Source organism: Manacus candei, unplaced genomic scaffold (genome assembly GCF_025592945.1).
Source record: "Manacus candei isolate 608988 ecotype Guabito, Panama unplaced genomic scaffold, ASM2559294v1 h1tg000027l, whole genome shotgun sequence".
Classification (NCBI taxonomy): Eukaryota; Metazoa; Chordata; class Aves; order Passeriformes; family Pipridae; genus Manacus; species Manacus candei.
The window spans coordinates 4,611,931-4,637,507 of NW_026138075.1; the positions used below are offsets into that span (position 1 = coordinate 4,611,931).

The 25,577-nt window shown below is 34.7% G+C and overlaps 1 long non-coding RNA gene across 1 annotated transcript; it reads left to right on the forward strand.

Moving 5' to 3' along the window:
- The first annotated feature begins 373 nt into the window (after window positions 1-373).
- LOC127471978 (uncharacterized) lies at window positions 374-7,125 on the forward strand. Its single transcript, XR_007904824.1, has 3 exons — window positions 374-490; window positions 1,372-1,435; window positions 7,088-7,125. It is a non-coding gene; the product is annotated as an uncharacterized LOC127471978 (long non-coding RNA).
- Window positions 7,126-25,577: the final 18,452 nt, after the last annotated feature.

The following is a 25,577-nucleotide window of genomic DNA, read 5'->3' on the forward strand; positions in this document are numbered from 1 at the left end:
GGGTACTGGACTATTGTTTAGCTGTTTTTATGTTCTGTTACTGTTCTTGCCAATATATATATATCTTTTAATAAAGGGTTGTTATTTCTTCTTTTCTTTCCACACTTCCTCAATTAGAGCCCCTTAATTTTGAATTTACAATTGCTGAGAGAGAGGAGTTTGGTCTATCTCATAACTCATCCTCTTTAGCAAACACTCCAGTCTCTTCAAACTGAGACAAGGATGAAGACACAAAGTGCTATAACATCACTTTGGTTCTCACCTTCTGTCTCATGTGCAAAATGCGTCTACTTGTTCAATTCTGAATCTTCATATTGATAATACAGAAAGCATAAGAATCTATATTGACTTACATAAAATCTACTGCACTAGGACACATGGAAAAAATTCAAAAAAAGAGAATACTCGGGGAAAGAAAAGACCCACTAGAGTAGCCAAAAGACACACCGTTCAACCAAATAATACACACTGAGTCAAATGATCACCTCTTGTAAGTAAATCCTACATTTGTTATTTTCACTCCCGCTTTCTTATCAGGCTATCAGATGTTAACAGCAGAAGTAAAAAGTTCCGTTGTCATACTGTAATGTTATTACAAGTGAAAAACTGTTCAGAGCCTTACTTTGAGTCTAATATTGAATGTTTCAATTTTAAATTAGTCATCCTGGAAATTATATAGCTATAAAATAACATCTTCAGTTTCATTGATGAACAGAGGACCAGGTATTATGGTAAGGACAAAAACCAATTTTGAGTGTCCCTGTGAGTTCATGTGTGTGTGTCATGCTGATCTTTAATTAAAAGCTGTTTCTGCTGAAGGACCTTTGCCTTTACATTACTGTACTTTCAAATAACTGCCTTAAGTTGGCAGATTTTAAAAAGCAGACCATTGCTTCATGCCTTCAAATTCTTCACAAATTGGAATTTTTTGGCCTTTCATAGAATGCTCTAAAATTCATCACTCATACATATTAAATGAATTTGAGGCAACAAACCCCTTTAGACTATGACAGCAAAATAGTCATACAGACAATAGCTGTTGCCTATAACAACTTTAGGTCTGCACTAGTGTCTGGAACTGCTATCTCTCAGGCATATCTCTCAGGCTATCTCTCATCTCATCAGAGATTCAACCACTTATCAATACAATTTACTCCCTTGCCCTCATACTACGTTTCTTCTCACATTCATATATTCTTAAGGCAGTAGTGCTCTGAAATATAGGGTAACAATATCTGCTTTAAAATTAACAAACTCTTCCGAAACAGCAGCCCTAGAAGTCATCTGCTAAGAATTCTACTAAGCAAAATTAACTTGAAATCCACAACTATTCTGAAAACAACTTTTCCTTTCTGTCCTCTAAATTTTAAGATATCTGCTTCAGTAAAGAAAAAAATCTGCTACCTTCAGCTCCTGTATCAAAATGTCTTTGAAGGTAATTGCACAAGGCTTAGAAAAATCATTACAATATTACCAAGTTATTAAAAAATACTTATTTTCTTTCTTTTCATTGTTTTATGAACTGCAGTAGTCCAAACTAAATGTTTGCTAACTGGAATAATGTGTTCTTTGTCATATTAAGTGAGTAGTACTTTTGCTGTTATACTTTCTTTTTATTTTGACTCATTCATATTTTATTAAAATGAAAAAAAAAAGGCCCAGCTATTCTTCATAACATATGAGTGAAAGGAGACATCATTTAAGTTTCTACAGAGAGCTTTCTTTTTTAGAGGAACCATCATAATGATGAAAAAAATTAAATTTTTATAAAATTTGTAAGCTAGTAGGAATTGCTTTAGAAAATATTGACGACTGAAAAAGAAATTCTGAAATTTTCATAGAGTACTTTTAGACTTTTAATACCTCTATAGTTCTCACACTAACAAAGGACTAGAGCAAATCTCTTCTGAAGCAGCTGCCTTTCTTCGTGTAGAGTTTTCTGTGTGAAGATGATAGGGGAATGACATAAATTTCATGAGATAATGAGTATTGTATTAAATTGAACAATGCAGCACATTTTGCTTTGCTCAGATAAAGTACTGGATGTTATTAATAATGCTTGGGTAATCCTCTCTTTCCATACATGTCAGAGCTAAACCAAAGGATTACATTCTTAATTTTTGAAACTTAAGTTTGAGGATAACATTTTATTCTTTATATTAAATATTAATAACCATAACATTGTTCTAGACTGAATTTACCAACTGTGTTGCTACTAAAGAAGGTCTTGTGTGACCCAGGATTGAGGCAGTGTTATAACACACAAATTATCTTTTAAACAAATTGGACTTAACAGAGTTTTAACTTATCTTTTGACTTTTCCCTCACAAATAAATTGCATAGTCAAGTGTCTGTCATGTAGAAAAGCATTTATAAACGCATTCAGATAACTAAACCCCATCTTTTAAGCCTACATTATATTGTGATTGCAACATCAGAGGATATATATCTAAAGATGGGGATATCGATACAATGAATACTTATAAATTGAAGATTTAACTCCTAGAAAAAGCTCCCGAAAGGGAAAAAAATGTCTAAACAGATGAAATATTTTTAGCGATAGTTGTCACTAGTGATTTCTGACAACAGAGGAATCTCTATAGCTGAAATAATTACAGTAAAGTTGCCAAACATTCAAGTGAAATTTAACATAAATTACATCCGACCCAAAAAGCCCTAAATCCATCAGTGTGTGTGCATATGACAACATAACATCTCGCTCTGAAAGCATCACAAAGCACCCAACAATGAATATGTATTTGAGAAATCATGGAAACATTTCTGAGCAGTTGGCACAAAATTAGAATGTAAGCACAAGTAAATCTGTAGACTGAAATATTTCATTATAAAGGGAAAAGCAGAGCTAGCATTTAAACTTTATGTGATTTTCACAAACGCTCTACCTTAATCTGCTTAAAATACTTCAAAACTGTAGAAGAAAACATGAGCCATTGAAGAAAATAGTATATATAAATGGCCTCACACAAATGCAACCATGCAAAATGAAATTAGAATAATTCTAGTTCCCAGGTGGTGGGCTTAGAAATGCTACCCAAGAAGAGTATAAGAAGTGTGAAATCCAGGAGGAAATGTCTAAAATGACTAAAAAAATATTGGCTCAAGATGCATCATCAGTAGAGAAGTTAACATTTTGTTCTTCACTGAGATAAATTACTCAACTGGTTTTATTTGTGTTGGAAAAAAGTTCAGTCAAGAAATTGCAAATGCAGTGGCTCTGTAGATGTCTTGAAATAACAGAAATAGCCAGAGGTCACTCCTTTTATTAAACCGTGAAATTGCTTGAGATCTAGTCCATCAGGGAGAAGTTAGGCTTATTTGTCTTCCGTCTTGACTGAAATTTGCAAATGTAAGTTAAAATGATACATTAGGAGTATTAGTCTGTTTTCAGGGTCACAAGCTGCTGCACTTTATAATGTGAGATAACAGTACAAGCATGTATCACTCCCAGCCTCTTTCCTCCTTCAGTTGTACCATGCCTATTTCTAAGATAAAAAGTGTCTCAGATTATAAATTTATTCAGGTCGTCTTTTACCTATGGCAATATCACTGACATCTTCAACCGGAACACTCATCTTGGCACCAGATCCTCAATGTGAAAGCTATACCAAGTGAAGGTTTGGAAGAGAGAGGAAAGAGGCAATTGAAATGAATGCACATTAATGATGCTTGTGGTCTCTTTCACTACAATGATGAAAAAACTATCATTAAGTTCACATATTCTTTACTTTAATAAGTCTGTAGGTAAGAGAAGCCAAATGAAACTTTTCAAATTTATATGCTTTTAAGTAATGTACAATACAAGTGATAGTGACCATTACACATATATTTGTCTTCTACCTTTTACTCCAAACCCATGAAATGCTATCCTGCATAATTTTGAGTCAGTGAAACATAGTCGACTCAGTAACACTGATGCTTCTAGTCTTTTTGCTATGAAATACTTATTTGCATGTTCTTAGCAATTAATTACATCTATAACTATATACTCAGGAATTTCTATGCAAAACCAACATTTTGCTTAGCTGGTCCATAGTTTGCAGTAAAATATTTCTTAAATTTTGGTTTAAAACTGATTTTTTTTTTCTGTTGAATTGCATATCATAAAAACTTCCAGTCTTTTGTTCATCCAGCAATTTGAACATTTATTTAAAAAGAATTTTTTTTCTGGGGTAATGTCAAAACATGAAATCTGAATTCAGTTTGTTTTCTCTGCTGTCACCTTCTTACTAGATGAAAAATCCTTATAATGATTCTTGTTTATGAAAGAATAGACCTAACTCAGGAAAATCATATTTAACTGAAAATTCATGATATAACTGATGTCACCAACACCATTTTTGTCCTACAGATTTCTCCTGAAAACTCACTTCTACCAACATAATTGGAAGAAACCACTATTAAAAACCATACACTTATCATTATCTTGAGGGGAATTTCTGTTGTTTAGTTGTTTTCCCCTTTACAATTGCAGTTAGAAAAGAGTATATTTCTGATAAAAGCTCATAAAAGCTACCTTGTTAGGGCAGGGTAGAACAGTTGATTATCATAAATATATATTCTCTATTACTTTTAAATTAATCTTTCTTCCCTATGCTTTCCCTTTTTTATGCTCACTTCACATTTTATTTCAGTTTATAATTTCATGTTGCAGACTGCATCTTACCTCATTACATGTTGTTCCCAAGCTTACCTGTTCTCTTAGTGAAGAAGACTGAAAAATTACCAAGAACAGAAAGTGAAGCACTTGGCACAGATAATAAACTTAACAGTTAAACCCCAAATAACTCCACAAGCAGAGAAGCCAAGTCTGTCCATATACAGAATTGTATCTCCCACATTTTACCAACATGTTACTTCCTTCTCCCTTTTTTTCAGAACAACTATTTATCGACCTTTCACACATCTCCTCATGCCCTGACTCGCTTCTGTCTCCTTTTTGGATGAGTAAGTGGCAGTGTGTTCTGTGATCGGTTTAAATTAATCAGTTTGTTGACCAACTAGTGCATGTGGCTGCTGCCTTTTTCAGATGATGACACCAGATTAATCTTGATGGGAGTATTACTTTAAGTTACTCTTGAAACCACCTGTTGATTACCATAAGATAGATAAAACTTAATAACTTAATTTTGGTGAGAATTTTTTATTTAATTATCAAGAAGATGAGAGAGTATAATTGAATTAACCATACTGATTTAGGAGGATAGGCTAAGAAAAATTCTCTTCTGAGGGGGAATTTTTTATTTTGACAGTCAAAAGTAAATTAGGAACAGCTTTATTTTTTTTATTTAATTTAAATTGCTTGAAAGTGATTTTCAGAAAGAATGAACTGAAGAGGGAATTGGAGACCCTCTAGGTACCTAATCAGGTACTAAGTTTTCTAAATAGGTGCTAAACAGAAAGTTTTTTGCTAATAACAATATCAAGTATTTGATAAAATAAGGTACCAGAAGAATAAGAACAAAAGTGTGAATTTATTGGAGAAAGGGAAGACTAAAAACAAAGAAAAAAGTAGAAAAGAAAAAGCAGAAAGACACATCTAGCATAGCAGTAAATAAAGTAAGGGCCAGCTGATACAGAAGAACCTTGCAAATAATAGATCTTTGAAACATTGATAACTGTTTAAAAATCATTCTGGAAGAAAGTGACACCAAATTAATGAAAGCTGTTCTACGAGGCAACCATTTTTCCTTTCCTCTCTCTCCTTCTCTCTTTCTTCTCTCTTTCTTCTCTCTTTCTTTACTCTTTTAATCTGTTTTCTTCTTTAACTCTTTCCTTCTCTTGTGGGTAACTTAAAACGGATGAATTGTGTTTTACTAAAGCCGGAATATTGATTGATCGTAGTGGGTGTAATGCATCTTTGTGCCAAGTGTTTCAGTGAAATATTTTTTCTTGGTTGTATTTTACTCCTGTAAAATCTTTGACCAAAATATCTTATTCTTCTCACTAAATTAAAAGAATTTCTCTTAGAGAACAGTGACTCTTTCTCCGGACATTAATTTGAGGTTATAACGAACCAAAATGCTTTTAAAAAGTCTTAAATAAAATGTAACTGCTCTGGGCAGTTTGTGGCTTAAAATCTGGAGTGTAACAGATGGATTGTGTCCCTCTGCAGGTGATGCCTTCAAAAGGGACAGTATTGCTTTCTAGTTGTATGATTCATCATATAAAATGGTGGGATTTGTAGGCAGAAAACATGACAAAACTCTGGAAGAGATCCAAGCACTGAAAACAAAGAGATGATACTTTCTTTCAACATAACCCCACTGATCATATGACAAAAATAGCTATATAATCCTTTTCTTTCCTTACTGTGTTAGCAAATATTCACTCGAAGATACAACAGGAAATGTGGCTGTGATAGAGTAGCCAAACTGAACAAAAAGAACAATTATTCCTCATTTAACATTTCCAAGTCAGCTTTTGATTACCTGAAAATGGAGATGACTTTCCATTCCTGTGTAGTTTATGAGACCTTTAGGTCCTCGGTTCTTTGGTAAAACTGTACTGAATTTTCAGTGTTGGGAGCTGTTACAGTTGTAGAAAGACTAAGTTTGCATGAGCTATAAAGAGGCTTTTTAAATCAAAGTAAGCATCATTAGAACACCTAAGGTATCATACTGCTCTTGTTTATAGAAAAATAAAACAAAAGAACTAAAAAGGAAATAAGCTGGTGACTATGCTTAGGCACTGTGTATGAATACTGCTGGGTACTTTTAATGAAAACAACATGATCAATCCAATAAGCTACTGAGTTGTACTGAAAAAATTCTTCATTTGTTACAGAAGGCAAAGTCTACCCTCTCAAGACTGATCCTGCATCTTGTGTTTTGGTGTCACATATGCACCTCTGTATTCCTATGATTTTTCATATTTCACTGTTTTCTTTGGCCATTGAATTATAATGGTCTATATGTATAAATGAAAGTCACAAAGGATCATAGTAATAAACCATATACTCTTTCTACAGATTGTATGTTGCAGTTGTTATAGGCTCTGTAACTAAATTACTCTGTTTTGTGATTATCCCTTGTGTGAGCCTTCTGGTTTTTTGCTGTTTTCCCTGTAGATAATCCAGCTGGCATGTGCAAGTAGAATACATTAGCAATAAAAATTAAAAAGGGAAATTGCATATCTGTGGTAAGTATGGGTGTAGTAAACTCATCTTCCACATTCCTTTCATCTCAAATTCCCCCTCTCTTGCTTCATTCCACAAAACCCTCCCTCCTTGTAATCTTTGGCTCCTGGTAAACTCATCCCCTTAACTCTCACCTGACAGAGCATAAAATTTTAGAACTTTTTTTTCTCTCAGTGTTAACTTTTTTACATTACCCAGTACATTCAACACCAGGGAAGTAACCTCTGCAGTTCAATAGGATAAATTTGTAGCAAGAAGGAGGTAGTTTAACCACGCACAATTGGGCATATCTTTCACTAATGTAGTGTATTTTAGAATCAAGTATCAAAAGACCCAAAATTAAGCCACAAAACAATAAAAAATTGCAAAAGAATATAGGTTTTAGAAATTATACCGAATTGTTGTATTTAAAAAATATATTTCTGCCCAGGTTGCTGTCTTGGCAATAATTTTTATTTTTTTTCTTTTAAAACCTTATGCTTTTCACAAACAACAATTTAATTGTGTGGTAGAGTAGGACAATAATAGTTTCTCTCAATTAACTGTATCAGAAGCTCAGAGGAAGAATAAAACATACCCAAATGATTGTACATTAAATCTTGGACAAGCTTTATTAAGGCACTTAGTCATGCTTTTGAAACCATGTAGTCAGTTTATTCTTTGTATGTCAACTCATTTATGAGCCTCAAATAAGAAATTAAGATTTCTCTTGCATGGAATACAATCAATACTCCTTTAAAAAAAAAAATCAAATCTTTGAAGAATCCTTAGGGTTCTCCTTCAAGAAGAACAAGGACTGTTTTGATGAAAACAATCAAGAGATCCAAGAATTGTTGAGGAAAAAGAGAACTGCTCACCAAGCACACCTTGCACTGCCATCCTGTCACGTAAGAAAAGTAGCCTTTCGTCTTGCATGCAGCAAGCTCCAACAGAAACTCCGTGACATCCAGAACAAGTGGTGGATCGATCTAGCAGGAAAAATTCAATTATGTGCAGATATGGTTGATCACAGAGGATTCTTGAGGCCCTGAAAACAGCATATGGGCCTGCATACCAGGTCCAAAGCCCTCTACTTAGCGCAGATGGTCAAACACTTCTGACAGACAAAACCTTCATTCTGAATTGATGGTCTGAACACTTTCAGACTCTTCTCAGTACTAGTTGTGTAGTTCAAGACTCAGCAATTCAGTCCATCACACAACAACTGGTGAAGAATGAATTGGATATTGCCCCTCCTATAGAAGACACTCTTAAGGACATACAGCAGGTGAAAACTGGCAAGGCAGCTGGGGTTGATGGAATTCCACCTGAAGTCTGGAAGCATGGGGGCCAAGTACTCCATGCTAAATTTCATGAGTTTGTGGTGTGCTGTTGGGAACTAGGCCAACTACCATCAGACCTTTGTGATGCAGTCATCATCACCTTTTATAAGAAGAAAGGAGATAAATCAGACTCTTCAAATTACCGTGGTATTACTCTGCTCTTCACTGCTGGCAAAATCCTGGCAAGAATACTTTTGAACAGACTAATACCCACTACAGCAGAAGGAATTCTACCTGAAAGCCAATGTGGTTTCAGAGCCAACAGGAGCACCACAGACATGGTATTTGTTCTCAGACAACTACAAGAGAAGTGTAGGGAACATAACAAAGGTCTTTATGTAACCTTTATTGACCTCACCAAGGCTTTCGATACTGTGAGCAGAAAAGGTCTATGGCAGATTTTGGAACATTTAGGATGTCCCCTGAAGTTCCTTAAAATGATTATCTCACTTCATGAGGATCAGCATGGCCAAGTCAGATATGGTGATGCACTTTCTGAGCCCTTTCTGATAACTAATGGTGTGAAACAAGGCTGCGTTCTTGCATCAACTCTGTTCACAATCTTTTTCAGCATGATGCTCCAAAGGGCCATGGCAGACCTTGATGAAGAAGATGGTATCTACATTCAATATTGTACCGATGGAAGCCTATTCAACCTAAGGCAACTGAAGGCCCACACCAAGACCTTAAATCATCTTGTCTGGGAGCTGCTTTATGCTGACAACGACACCCTCGTTGCCCACACAGAAGCAGCTCTGCAGCGTTTAACATCCTGCTTTGCTGAGGCTGCTGAGCCTTTTGGACTGGAAGTCAGCTTAAAGAAGACAGAAGTCTTCTGTCAGCCTGCACCTCAGGAAGTCTTCCGTCATCCCCATATCACCATTGGCAAATCAGAGCTCAGATCAGTCCTGCAGTTTAATTACCTAGGTAACATCATCTTCTCGGTAAGATTGACGGAGAGATAGACTACAGGTCAGCAAAGGCATATAGAGCTTTCGGAAAACTCCATAAAAGAGTTTGGTGAAATAAACACCTGAAGAAAAGCACAAAGATCAGTGTTTACAGAATCATTGTGCTGACTACTCTCTTATATGGATCTGAATCATGGGTCATCTACCGCCACCTCCTGCGACTCTTAGAACGCTTCCATCAACGCTGTCTCTGTACAATCCTAAACATCCTCTGGTCAGATTTTGTGACCAATACATCTGTTCTAGAACAAGCAGCAGTTATGAGTATTGAGGCCATGTTGATGAGAACACAGCTGCGCTGGGCAGGACGCGTCTCCAGGATGAAGGACCACCTCCTCCCTAAGATCGTACTCTATGGTGAACTTGCCACTGGCTGCCACAAGAGAGGAGCCCTGAAGAGAAGATACAAGGATTCCCTGAAACAACATCTCAGCCTTGGCCATATTGATCATCATCACCGGTCTACTCTGGCCTCCAATCAGGAAGTTTGGAGACACACCATCTATAACGCTGCTGCTTCTTTTGAGAGCACACACCGGATCACTCTCGAGGAGAAAAGACAATGCAGAAAGAATCGTGTCTTGCCGATACCATCCAAGGAGTCTTCCTGCTGTACCTTTTGCAACCGGACTTGTCTATCTCATGTTGGCCTTTTTAGTCACCAGCGTGCTTGTAGAAAATGGGGATAGAGTCCTTCCTAAATGTTCGTTTGCAAAGCCTAGCCATGAATATATGGCTCAACTGTTGGAATTTAATTATTTGTCTGAAAATGTCTCTCATAAGTATACAAATAGTTCCACTGTATCAAACCATGCCAAAGTACTCTAGATTAAGAGTCTTTGGGAAAGAGACTAAAACAAGAGGAGCAGGGGAGGGAGGGAGAATCTGCATCTTTAAAGTATTATCACCCATCATCTGCCTCTTGTGTTCCTTCACAGAGTAAAAAAACTACTCAGGAAGAGATAGCTGTAAAAGCTTCACATCTGTGCTTGGAGCAAACTTTCCCTCCTTGCAAACAAGGTATGCACACCCAAGCCAAGGGGAAATCAAATATAAACATTAATAGATAGTACAGAGAAATGTGTACGGATGGTGCATGTTAATGTGAACCAAATATGTACCAAATAACTTGCAGTTAAAAATCTGGTTTGGGTTGTTACAGCTGATGTACAGTGTTTGAGAAATCTCTTAGGACTCTGAACAACAACCAGAAGTCCTTGTTGTCTGTTTTTATTGTGTTACAGCATTAACTTATTTACTGATGCATGTTATTTGTGAGAGATGCTTTAGTTCTTATTTTGAACTAATTTTGAAATTAACCCAAAATATTGTGGAGAGCACAAAGTAGCTTATATGCTGTAAGGAAGTCTGTTTTTCAAAGGAAGTTCAAAAAAAGCATTTGTAAATTCTGCTGTATCCAAATATCTACTATTCTCTTAAAAAAAGTCAAAAACATTCCACAGTTTCATTCTGTTTTCCTCTCACTGAAACCATTAGTGCCATGCATGAACAAATACCACTGCATTTTTGCCATTGATAAAAAACCAAGGAAGGTGGTAGGGTTTTTTAATGAATAAGCATTATATTTCATATGAGAAACTTTTGAAAATAAATAATCACAGTTGAAATAGTAATATTAGCCAAATTCACCGGCATTTCAATGATTAATTGAAAATTACCACAACCAGAACCATGACATTTATTGGTTCAAGTCTCAAGCTGAAGATATGTGCACTGCAGTCTTCAGCAAATATCAAAACATTAAGTGGACATTTCAAAATGTTCACCTAGAAATTTTTATTTGAAGTATTTGCAAAATACTGAAAAGTTGATACTATAGGTCACTGAAAGAGGAAATATGCCCAATGTTATCCTTATATCCTCTTTGAGGAGATTTACATACAGCTAACATTTAAACAATTACATAAACTATTGAAGCGAATAGGTTTTAAGCTGTTTGTAAATCGATTTTGCCTGGTATGGGGGGAGGAGGGAACTAATAAAAAAGCAAAAAAATATCCACAACAAAAACTCCCACCCTCAAGTCAAAAATAACAGGCATTTTTTCAGTACCAATATGTTTCATGAACAGATCGCAAGCAGCAAAGAAAGCATAATTTTGTGAACCATTTGCCTGCTCTAAATAGGTCAGGCATATATGGTCACAAGTCCCAGCAGCTGTTCTCTACCACTTGAATGAAAAACATAATATTCTCAATCTAGATGTAAATGGTGGCTGACTTCAGGACTACAGCAATGAAGCTTGACTTTCACATATGTGCAGTACTTACTAGTACCATTAAAAAAATTCAGTGCCTATTCCAACCCATCCTTGAATGCCTGTAGTTATTTGTAGGGCAGGCAAATGCTTAGTTATCAAGGTATACCAGTAGCTAATTACAGACTCCTTCAGTTGAAGCAAAAATGGGTTCTCAGTTTGCATTTTAAAGACTTTTACTTGGGGAATAGGAGAGCTTTCTACACATTTTTCAACTACAATCAATTAAAAGTTTAAAGTGCAAAGAAAAACATACTTTGCTCTCTTCTATTCTTCACCCTTCATCCTCAGTGTGCTGTGCTTGCTGCTACTGGCAAACATAAGATAGACTAGAAAAGTAATTATGTATTTAATATGGACGAAGAGCTAGGGAGAAGCCATGATGATAACAAAGTACTCAAGCAACAAGCTTTTCAGAAAGCTAATTACTATGATAGATTGTCTTGATATTTAATTATAGAATGATGCATAAGAAGTATTTTCATTTTTTCCTACAATTCCTCTCTCTGTCCTTGTGCGGACATTTACTAATGCCACTGTTATCAGTTTGGCCTGGCTCTCCCACCAAGTCCAAGCTGTCTGCTACCCCCTCCCACTCTCCCTAAGTGAGGACAAAAATGAACCACAGGAAAAAAACTGAAAGAAGTTCAAATGAAATGGGAATATATCAAATATATATATATTACATATATTTACAATTATATCTACAATTTGAATATATTATCCACATCAGGGAACTCCCGAGGGGGGAAAAAAGGGAAAAGGGAGAGGGAAAACAGGGATAAAAAGAAATCTAAAAAACAAGTATCTCCTAAATAAACCTGTTAATAGAGAGCTAATGAATAAATATAAAACCGAATTAAATACTTCCCTGAGCGGGACAGCAGAGCTGTGCAAGGCAGCAGCCAACTCCCCCACGCCTCCCGGAGAGACCGGAGATAACGGCGGGTCTGAGTAGCAGGCCCGGGCCTGTATAAGCAAAGCCTGTCTACGGAGAGACCTGTCGCCTTCAGCCATCAGAAGAGAGAAGAGAGTGAATTCTCTTATCTGCGCCTTTATATGTTGTGTTACGAAAAGGAATAGCATGGAATACTTCCTTGATCACCTTCCTAGTTCCTTCCTGGTTACAAGCTAGTCTCCAGGAAGGCCTAGGGTGAAAACTATCGCAGCCACCATTCCTACAGTCAGGCCAATGTGTTAGATAAATCTATTATTATCGTTTAAGCATAATCAGTAAGGTTAGAGTAGACCTGCATTTCCTCAAGGGATTCACCTAGTCTAAACACACAGCTTTTTGTTCTCTGTTGAAGATTATTGCTCATAACCAGTCTGCTCTGACAGACTGCAATTCGGAATTTATTGTATACCCTCAAGAAAAGATTTTTGTTTTCCAAAGGTCACTTCTGTTGTTTTTAAGTCACAACACATGAGAAAAGCATATCATTATCAGACAGGCCGATTTGTATTGACATCACTGTAGTTACAAAATACATATACATCAACAACTTTTATTGTTATGAAAGCAAAGGAGGCCAACAATAAGAAGTACTGGACTGGACATAGAAAACAAGGTTGCAAGGTATAATAGTACTTGTACAAAGCTATTTGGTAGTAGTTAACTTTAATTTATTGTCCTGAAGTTGATCGTGTTATCAATTAAGACCAGACAAATTTATGTCCGAGAAAAAAACAGGTTAGTCATGTATGTCAATATATTTTAAATATTTGCTTGCAAGACGAAAGCTGCAGTTTTTATCATTATTTCTATAATGAGGAAAAAAAGAATTATGTTACACATACTGTGAAAGAGGTCTTCCACATACTGAACAGGTTCCCATAAAAACGATATTTTAGTTCTATGGGTGACTTCAACTGCTGTTTTCTAACTTAAACTTGTATCCAGTAAGATGTAGATCTGTATCTACATACTTGAATGGTGTCACTGGTTTAAGTAAACCATTTTTAGCCAAACAAAGATTTCTTTAACGGTTGGCGTAGTTACAAGGGCATAAAGAATTATTTTCCCCACTTCATCTTTCTCTCCAAATTACAGATTTAGATGCCTGCCTTTTAAAGGTGAGGGATTTTAGGGATCAAGAATCAACCCTTAATAAATACACCAAAAATAGCAGGGAATGAAAGAATATATTTGCCATATATTGAACACTGGCTTCCCTGAACCATGAATTGGAAGACACTCTAAATGAAATACTTGACTGTTTTAGGAAAGCTTACATACCATGCAGATAAGTTAAAAAAGAGGTAGGACAGCAGAAGTTTCATACAACCCATACCCAAAATTCACATCCAAATAATATTTATCACCCTGCAAGCCTTAGACAACACCTCCAGCAAACGTAAGGTAAAACAGATACAGATCACTCCATCACACGAGCCTAACTTGGCAGCAGAAGTAAGAGTAATATCAGAGTGCTCTTCTGATGACAACTGCTTCTTTTTATCTAAACACAGGTGTATTTTATCAGCTGACACTGACAGACTCTTTAGCTCCAGCTGGCCATTAATTCCACCCTGTCTTTGCAGAATTTTTTGCATCGGACATCATTAATTGTGGACTTTTCACAGATGATGTGTTTCAATGACATAGTAAAGCAATACAGGCTTCCAGCAAGGTGCACACCAGAATACTGGGTTAAAATTTTATTTCACTATTAATTTTATTTCACTAATATTATTATATGTTTAATATTTTCTATAGGATAGCTCTGTAGAAATATAAGTAGTGAGAAATGTCTCACCACACTATGCATCTAACATCACTTTTGTTTTCTCTATTCCTACTCTGTGTTGATATAGTACTACTGAAATCCATAAATTAAGTGGTAAAGGCAAATACAACAAGCACACATTCAGCAGTTTTAGCAGAATTTGCTCAACACAAAACTGAACTGATCACTTTACATTATGAATCTATTCTCCTAAAACATATCATCTTCAGTACTGCTTCCTAATTGAAAATCTTGTCAGTAGTGGTTTACCCACTGTTTCTTTCCTTGTGAGTAGAGTATGAAATCAAGGTTAAATGTACTGCAACTACTCATTGCCAACTTGTGACCCAGGAATGGTATGAAAATTGTATTATGACTTTGGCTGAAAAAGAGAGTATGACTACTGATAGCACTTCCAGAACACAGAAGTGTGCAAACATTAATTCTCAAAATTGTCCTATGAGTAAGGTAAATAAGATTCAATAACGAGATATCTTTCATTACATTCATTTATGAATGTTTACATATTTTTCTGTCAGCTTCCAGCACTGTTTTGCAAGCCTTTAAAAGTAAACTTATTTCAAGAGAAGATAATTAACTCATGGAAATTCTCTTGAATTTAATTTGAGAGTTGTTTATGAGAAAACATACTTCAGAGATATCATGTCTGGAGTTATTGAGTTCTTAACGATGAGTTTTAAAACAAGAATTGAAAGTAGTTTCAGGCAGCAATGAAGAGTCAGCATGTTATAGTAATAGGACATTGTTTTTTAACATCTGTCTCCTGCTTTACCCCATGTCTAGAATTTTTATTCTATTTCTCTGCTCCTTCTTCGTCCCTCCTGTCCCACCTCCCTTCTCATTTCCTACTGTTACTGAAGGCTGAAATAAATTTGTATTGCCAAACCAAGGACATTTCTCTGGATCTGAAGTGTAAGCACTGCTGAAAAGGTTGGAAACATGGAGAAGAAAAAAAGCATCTGGAACATCATTTTATTAAAGAGAAACCAATAGATATATATACATTTTTGCAATTTTTTAAATCCATTTCTACATGTGAAAACTTTGTTGATTTTCAGCATTTACAGAAATCCAGGCTAATTACTTTAGGTAGGAAGTGATATATCTAGCAATGATATAATGAATCAGACTTGAATTTTTCAGAGATGTGAAGCATGAGTTTCATGAGTTTGGACATATTGACAGCCTCAAATAACAGAAAACAAATTACTAAGAAGAGGATACACAAAGCTATATGGAAAAATTTCGTCCCTTTTACCCGCCAGTGTTCTTACCCAGGAAATTTTGGCTTTCCAAAATAATAAATAAAGGGTAACTGAAAAGGTTTTGCTGCCATCCATTAATTCTGGAAAGAGCACTGGTGTGATTTTTGTCCTTTCTGCAAACCAGTGAGGAATTTAGCAAGTGTTAGGAGGCAATACATTCAATCAAAATTGAACAAAAAGCAAACTAATTTCTTCTGATGACCTTCATTAATTTAATGTAAGATATATAGAGCTGTGCTTTTTGGTTGGTTGGTTGGTTTTTTAGGTTTTTTTTTTGAAAGTTTTCCAAGTAGGTCTTAAAACAAAGCAAACACTGTTCTTGTACAACTTCATCATGCTTCTGCATATGCTATAGAGGAAATACAAAAATAAATTTAAAAATAGTCAGTTAATTTTTGCAGATAGTAACCAAGCATTAGTTCATTGCACTAAAAAAAATTGATCGAAAAGGAATGTAGCAAAACCATTACTGTAGTCTACATGTATGTATAAAAATGTCTTAGAGCATTCATAGAAAATGTATGGGGGAAACAAACCACCTGAAGCAGCTTTTTACGGACAGCAGTTTGAAACATTTGGTGTCAGAAAGCCTGTCAAGCCTGAAAAGAAAGCAAAGAGTTGTCCCCTATTTGAATGCATGTATATATACACACTAATATGTGATAATATAGTCAAAGGTGAATCTTAGGTCAATCATATACTAATTAGTAATAACTCATACCATCAAAACATGATGACTAATTTCACCTGCTGTACGTCAGTAAGTAGAATTTATGGTGAATAAAAAGAATAAGACACATGTATAACAGAATCAGGAAATGCCATAAGTTTCACATCAGTAAGACTAGAATTACTTTGCAAAAATGAGCCACATTTACAGATCTGTAGCAATGCAAAAAAACCCCCCAACAAAAGAATAAAAAATATTTAACAATATAGTGACAGTTCATGTATTCATTGAGAAATAATATTATTCCCATCTTTCAGCTCAAAACGTTACTCAGTTATGGTGTTCCAAAAGAAAGGGCTTGCAGCTAAGCTCAAAATAAAAGTAAAATTTACTATCACTTTACTATGTTGAATAAGTGATTGCACAGGAGGAAACCACAATGGAAGGTAACAACATGAGAAACAACAAATGCCAAGATGTTTTGTCATTATCATGAAGACATTTATAGAAACAAATTCTGGTCAGATCTGTCTTCGAGACTGACACTTCTTTTCTTTTTAGATTTTTTTTTTTTTAATTATTTGTTTAGGTGTTTGGAGGAGTTTGTGTGTGTGTGCTTGTTGTTTGTTAGGGAGCGCATTTATTAATTTGTAGCTTTCCATTATAAGTCATGAAAAGACTGAAAGGCAATCAAACAGATAAGTGTGCCGTAAAGGTCTGGCATTATTTTGCAAGCAGAGAGAAGGCCCTAATTCAGTAGAATTTCAATGTACAGAAAATTCAAGAATCAGTAGCATAATTAGAAGATCTTGGGGAAAAAAAAATATAAAAATACTCAGTTTGATCTAATTAGAGTGATAAAACACGGTTTTTATTCTTTAAAACCGTAAACAGGTACGATAGAAAAAATAGTTCTTTAAACGTGACAGAATATTATATAGTTATTTTAAATTTCATTTTTAAATTTAAATTTATTTCTAAATAATATGACAATCCTGCATTATGAATGAATGGGAACACAGACTCTTTACCAGAGAAGATGATATTAATAGCAGCATACATTAGTTTTCTGCCCCTCCAATCTAGCTATTTACATAATTTTTTAACTCAGAAGATTATAGTACCCTCAAAGAGTGCTAACATTTCCTCCTCATTTAGGAAGGTAAACACTGTAATTAACAATTACTAAGTGTCAGTTAATCTGACCTTTCCTCTGAAGCCTGGGTAGAAAGGCAGATGAACTTGTTACTGGATCCAAGATGCTGTAAAGCTCAACCTAAAAACATAGAAAACAAGTTTGCCATACAAATGTGATACCACTCACTTTAGTATAGAATGCAAACACTTTAATTAATATACCTAGCATTTCTTCAGTATACCACTGTAAAAGCTAGCTTAAAGAAATTGCTAGCATGAAAATTCTCTGGTAGTCAGTAAGGGGATTTCGGTATTTGGACTGCAATCACATGCTATCATGTGATTGCAAGGTGAAACTCTTCTTGGGTGATTTGGAAAGCACAGCAGTGTGTGAGTGTGACTCAGATGTAACCAAACAAGTGTTCGTCAACAGTGTTTAAAGCATGAGAAAACAAGTATTTAGTTCTACAAGAGAAACAAATCTGTATGTTTCTTTTAGTAGTGATATACTGATTTTCTGTTATGATTTATATTCCCATGTTAAGTTTGATGGCTGTTCTTTCTAATACAATTTCCCTGCTGCAAACAATGACCGAGATGAGCTGTTTTTAAAGAAGGTGAGCATAAGCTTACTGATTGCAATTAGAAATAACCAGCCCACAGAGAAAGTTAATTTCTATGCATTGCCAGTGAAAGGTGGCTTCAGTCCTAGACACTGAGCACATGCAAAAAGATTAGGCAGAAAAGTAGACAAACTCATATTTAATATCAGAATATACCTTACCCAGCACAACATTCACATTACCTAACTCAGGGCTCAGCTCACTTTAAGCCAACATGTTTGTGAATCACAGACCCTTTTCCTTGAACTCTCTCTGTGCATTCCCACATTATTGTGTTTGCCAGCAGCAGTATTCATGCATCCAATCAATGAGCTAGATTTGAGGACCAATTTGGCTGAAAGATTTCATTTTTTTCTTTCATCAGCTTAGTTTGTGACCACATCAATTTCCGATCAAGCTCACCCAGCAGCTGCATGAGCTCCTTTCATGGCAACATACAATTATACCAGTATAAAGCAATTGCAGAACTTCAGAGAACTAATCCCTCTTTATAACCAAAGAAAAGTAACACCAATGAAGAGCTGACATCCCTTTGGTGATTACAACATTGAAAAATAACCTAAGCTTCTAAGATGAATGCCTTCTAATAGACTACATAAATGAGTCTCATTCTATACAAACATCTCTCCCTCTTTGCAGGACTCTAAGTGCTTGACTTTAAAAAATGTTAGCACTAATCACACTGCTATTTCATTTAAAAGTGCATTTCCACTTATTAAAGAAAAAACATACCTTCCACTTTATCCGTATGGCATCTTATTTTTTAATTGTAAAAATTAGTCAAGAGTACAACGATTGCAGATGTTCATTTAGGATCTAAAAGTCTTTGTTCAACAATGACATTTTAATTGTTGGATAATGACTTTTAAAAGGTCTGTTTCTTCTCTTTTTCCATCACGTTCTGTAAAAAAAATGGCACAGGTTCTCAAATTTATCTTGTCTTTAGAATGCTAAGCTAAACTAACTTAATTTTTTTCCTTAAAATATATGACAATTTCTTGTGCTGTTTCAAAGAATTATCTGATTATTTTATTCAGTCTTCCTTTACTTTATAAACAAAGCTAATTCTCCCAATATTTCTCTTTCCTTCCTTCACTCTTTGCTTAATGGCCCTACAACTTTCTGCTAAGATTAGACCTTCTAGAGTCATCTCACTGTATAGAGGACATTCTGGTACCCTTTTAGGTTTTCCAAATCCAAGTTAGGCCATACTTCTTTCATACAAATAGTTTATTGTTCTGTACTTTTGAAAAACAGGAAAGACAAGTAACATAACATCCTTACAATTAAATTTTTAATTCATTAGTATTAGATAGTTTAAAATAAGATTTTTTTTAAAAAATAATTTGTCCTCGAAGTAGCCTGATGACGGAATCACATTGCCAAATATCATTACTTTCACATGGCACCTTCTGACATCCAAAAGCAGTTTGAATACTTTAAAGGTATAGTTATTCCTTATGGGCAGCTTGTAGATCACTACCCTGTTAGCACACACAGCTCTCAGGTTGCTCGGCTCCACATCATTTATTCTGAGCTTTGACAGTCAATAAAATTTAGCTTAAGTAATTAATTTTGTAGATGTCCTTGTGCACAGGAGAAGGATTTAAGACACAGGAGACATTACAACAGCTTCCAGACAAGGGCACGACTAGTGTCATGACAGCTAGCTAGTCCTCACATTGCTGTCCATGTTGTTTTCCACCGGAACAAGCAACGGTGTTAGCCCAGTGTTGAATAAATCCATACTGACCTTGTAATGTTACTTCTCTCTTTTGGAATTAACCAATTTCTATCATAGAGCTACTCTGAAGTAGGTTAATGGTTTTCTTCTAACAAGATCCTTTGTTATATCCTAGACTAACCTAGAGAACAGGTCTAAGTAATACTCAAACATGGGCACAGAAAATAATCCATTTCAACCTGACATGAAATACTTCTGAAAAAAAGAACTAAGCAATTGTTCAAATATGCAAACAACATTTTTTACTCACAGGAGCATTATCACTAGGATGAAAATACTGTTAGCCTATACCCTGATTTCAGACAGTAACTTAATGAGTCAGCCTTTATTTTAAAATTATTGTTAAATACTTAAGTAGATCTTATTCATCTCTAATCTATGCTCAAAATTAAGCAGAAAATATATATTTCTTTTGAAATCATCATAACTATTGCAGTTTAAGCTCCATACTTGGATATGATTTGTTATGTAGAGGTATAGACAGTCAGTATCGTGTTTCTCTACAGAGTAAAAAACATAATTACCAAAAAGTCCTTCTATTAAAAAAATTTCTGAATGTCTTGAAGATTTGAACTTATTCCAAAAAGAACATGAAATTCAGCTTAAATATTTACAGGTTTTGCTAAATCAACTTTCTTAATACTTCAGTTCATAAGACATTTAAATTTTGAAGCAATTTTGTGGAAACTGTAACACCTTGCCATCATTATTAAGAAATTTCCCCAATGAGATTCACATAAGCAAGAGCATCAGCATGATTAGGCAAGAGTTATTAATCAAACAAATAAAAGAAACTGAAAGTAATAATTTTTAAATTTATGTGAAAACCACAATACAGCTATTACAAATTCCACATGCAATGAGTAGCTCCTCTATAGACATGATCTTTCAGGAAATAAGTATTCAGACATTAGATCATCTGAAGTAATTGCCATCATTAACAAACTTCTGCTTTCTAAAAAAGCCATTAATTTACATGAAAGCTTTGATACACATAGAACTTCTCCTAGTATTTTCTCCCAAAAGGAACCCATTTACATTTACATTAAAAAAAAAAGCCTTACTTCAGAGGAGTATCATATAAAACTTTAAAAAAGTGATAAATACATGCATAGTCTTTAATTTTTCCTTACAACATATTGAGTTTTAGCATCCTTTGTAGTACAGAGTTAGACTGACTTTTTTACAAAACATAGGAATATCACTGAAGCAACACTGATGAATAAATAATGGACATTTCTCACTATGAAACAAGAGATATTTCAAATAAAAAAAAATCCAAACTGTTTTCTTTATATATATATATATATATATATATATGAATATATGAATAGCGGTAAGAGTTCAGCATAATTTACAAGAAAACAAGTTGCAAAGTAGATAAATTAGTCATGGTGGTGTTGAGTCCCAGCAAATGAATCAGGATTTTGTTGTATTCTGAGCATCACCCTGACATTGTGAAACAGTACTTTGGGAATATATGCACTCTTTTCAAATACAATTTTAGAAATTCCATCACTAACAACAAGGGTAGTTTAATACAGAACCACTGCTGAAGCACATATGGCATAAAAAAAGTTCACAGTATCTCTGCAGAAAGAAAACATGCACAATTTAGAGGAAAGTGCCGTCTTGACTGTCAGGTATTGAAACAATATAATTTGAGGTGCTAAATATTTTATTTACAACTCCTTGAAACCAGACACACTATAAAAAACTATTTAGTATTCTGTTAGGTTTTCAAGTTTATTCTGCTCTCCTTTTTTCTACAACTTTCTCTCTTTCTGTCCCCATTAAAAGCAGTGTCATTCAACAGTCATGTGCATTTCATTTCCCTGCTTATGAAAACTGTGTATGGAAGTTTAACAAGCATTTATTCATATACACTGAGTTCATAGTCTTGTGATAAATGGTTTGTAATCATAACAGTTGACATTATTTTGATTATTAAAACAAATTGGGAGATGTCAATGGATCTAACACATCCTGTAACAAAGGGGTTTTTTAAGTAATTTTTTTAAATAAAAAACTGAGCATCTTTTTTTGGTACAACACATGAGATATCTATGCGACATATTAATCACATACTTTTAAAAGAGGAATAACATTCTTATTTTCTCTACACTCTAATATAGCTGACAATGCGGATTTTATTTTGTATGTTTCAATGTGTCAGTGTGATGACTCTTGAGAAAACACAGCTTTTGGTAGATAATGTGAAATTTATCAAGAAAGAAATTAAAAACTCATTAAATATATGTGAAGTTGATGTAAACTGCTGTAAAGGTACAGATCAAGCTATACCCAAAAACCAAAAATGCTCTCAGTAAATAGCCTTTTTTCTGCAGTTATTACCATGGAATAACCTCTTCAGTCCTTGAAAATTTGCTTTTCTAATTATCACAAGAATTGGGAGAACAGTGCAGTTACCAACCTCTCTTACTCAAAGTAGGCAACTTCCCATAGGTTAATACTAACTAGAAAGGGAGCTGAACCCAGGAGAGAGCATAGCATATTTCCCCATACAAAAATATTTGACACCAGACAAACAACTTGTCTCTTCAAACACCCTTTTTCATTGTTATATAGGATTGCTTTCAAAGCAATTTGGAAGTTAACACACAACGAATCCTCAGCCTCGACAACAAAGAGCCTCACAACATTTTTTCCAGCCCACCACTCAAGAAAACGAAAGATTCTAAAACACTGTTTTTAACAGAAATGAGTGTGCAGTGTTTTTGAAATTACCTCTCAGAAAAATATCTTTTTTCTCACAGGATAAGATCAAGATTTTATGAAAAATGTGGAACACCCAAGGTTATGCTCTCATGCAATTTTGCATAAGAAAATTTAACTGCAGGTTAGTTATTACACTGTTAGAGCTGTAGAACCTTTTACTGGTCCAAAGAAGATTTCTCTCTTTCATATCAGTTGTAAGGAAAACAGGATTACTTTAAAAAAAGTTGGTTATTAGGATTTTTCTTTAGGGACAGGGAGAGAGGAAGTGATTTGAAATGAAATCAGTTTTCTTAGCTTACTGATGAATTAGTAAAGAAAAACGATTTAATTTTTTACCTACTATGAAAATTCAGGGAACATAATTCCCTGGTGCTGTGTCCCAACTGCATGATCATTTAGCTAGCCATCTGTCATCTTTGCTGACTAGGGTGAGTACTGTAGGTTAGAGTCAGTCAGTTAATACTGAAGCTTACTTTTTAAGTTGCGTAGAAAAGTTTCAGAGAAGCCCATTTTAAGCATATACTCAACTGCTTACATTGTAATCTGGGGCTAAGAAAATTTCTGAAAAAACTCATCATCTTAGTAATATCACATCAACTGAAGCACTGAAGTTGGAAACAAATTACCAAGATTTTTCATGCTGAAACTACTAATATTCATAAAAAATTCCATGTGTTATATTTTCTGACTGTGCTAACGTGGTTTCCTTATTTTCTTCCCCCACTATCATAGTATAAGGGATGACATATTTTCAGTGTGGAGTAGAGTTTTCTTGGCAAGACAAAACAAATAACACATTCCTTTCACACTCTCCAAACTTTCCCTATTTCCATACCACTGTCTCCTTGTTCATTATCTTTTTTTATCTCTACACAATAGACAAAGACATGTAAATACACTTTCAAGAGTGTATTTACTTGAAACCTGAATATGTGAAGAAAAAATTGTCCTCCACCACATACAACTCTTACCTGTGTTGAGTTTCATTGTTCTTCCTGTGAGAAAGAATGCATAAAAATCTCATGCACACTGCACTGTGACGGTAGTGCTGATACTGTGTGTTAGGAATTGCTTAAAAATTAATAATTAATGCAGTTTCACAGATTACAATAATTATTGAAAGTATGTAATTGTGCATAACATAACAATAACAAAAACATATAATAATAATACCTAACCTAATATACATAATACAGTAACATTACATATAATGTAATAAAAATACCCTAGCAAAATGGTTGAAGGATAAGACTTAATATTTCATCTGAACATCACAGTTTTGGTGGTTTTGAGTTGTTTATGTTTTGGTTTGATTTGGGTTTTGTTTGTTTATTTGATTGTTTGTCTGGTTGGTCGGTTGGTTGGTTTGTCCAGAATCTAATCAAAAGAAAACAAACACTAATTCTTCTATTCTAGAAGATCTATGATTTGTCAGATTGTTCCATGTAATTTTTCTTGGACAGAAATTATTAATGTCATAAAACCCATCAAGAACATCTCAGCAACAGTGGAATGAAAAAGTGTGGCACCATTCTGTTCTCAAGTAACAAAAAATCTCTCAGGTTTTTAAAGCCATCTTTGATAGAAGAAAAACATCATGAAAGGACTGTCTAATACAATGAAACTCTGAGCAAGTCATGAAACATCTTTTCAAGAGCTTGAGATAACTGCTAAGAATATGTACATGAAAGAAATGTGTAATGCCCAAGTTTACACTGGGAATTTAGTTTAGGCATTACATTATCTTAAGGACGGAAAAACCTTCACACTGTTATTCCTACAATCAGTGATCTGTGTTTAGTCAAGAGCCTCTCTAGGAAGCAAAGAGAACCAAAATAAATAAGACAATGTTTGTTACAGTATCAATACAATACAGAATTAATGTAAACTATGGAGATGTCTAGCAAATAATTATGTTTCTATCTGAGGAAGCTAGGGCTCCTTGGCCTGAAGAAAAGAGAGCTTAGGGAAGACTTTCTCTCTCTCTACAATCAGCTGAAAGGAGGTTGTAGCCAGATGGGTGTCAGTCTCTTCTTCTAGGTAACAAGTGATAGAACCAGAGGAAATGGCCTCAAATTGCACCAGGGGAGGTTTAGATTTGATCCTGGGAGAAAATTCTGCACCACAAGGTTGGTCAGGCATTGGAACAGGCTGCCCAGGGAAGTGGTGGTGTTACCATCCTTGGAAATGTTCAAAAAACATGTGGTTCTTGGGCACGCGGTTCAGCAGTAACGCTAAGCTAGCAGTGGGAGTCAATGAACTTAGAGGTCTTTTTCAACCTTAATGGTTTTATAATTGTATGAAATTGTCTCTAGATCAGGTACTGCATTTTAAAATAGGAATTATTTTCACCCAAAGCTATCAGTGAAAACTTCTTTACTTCCCATATTACAGAAATGTTATTTTAGCAAGTTTTCTGGTGTCAAGCACTAAAACATGGCTTATTGGAGAAATTCTGTAAGTATCTCTGTACAGATATAATAATTCACACTGTCTGGTGTGTCATGCTCTAACCAACTGAGCCTTTGCTCCATTGCATTAGTTGAGGTGCCCTATTGCATTCAAAGACTGTAATGAGTCTATTTCTGAAAGCAATGGTGTCTTAATGAAAGTAAAAGTATGACAACTTCCACATGATCTTATTTATAAGTTCAATTACAGTTTTAAACCTCCCTCATCTTAAGTTGGAACATGCCAAACAAATAAGATAAAAAATGTGAAAAGCGAAGCTACAGCAGTTCCCTAATTTTTTCAACTTTTATTAAAAAATAGCATTTTACATATATTTAATCTGGTTTTGAAAATTAGTGTCAAGTCAAATACTAAGATTTTGATTTTAGACTACCCAAATAACTCTGTTCAATATAGTAATAGGATTAAAGACAGTATTTTCATGGTGCTCTGATCCTAACACCCAATAAT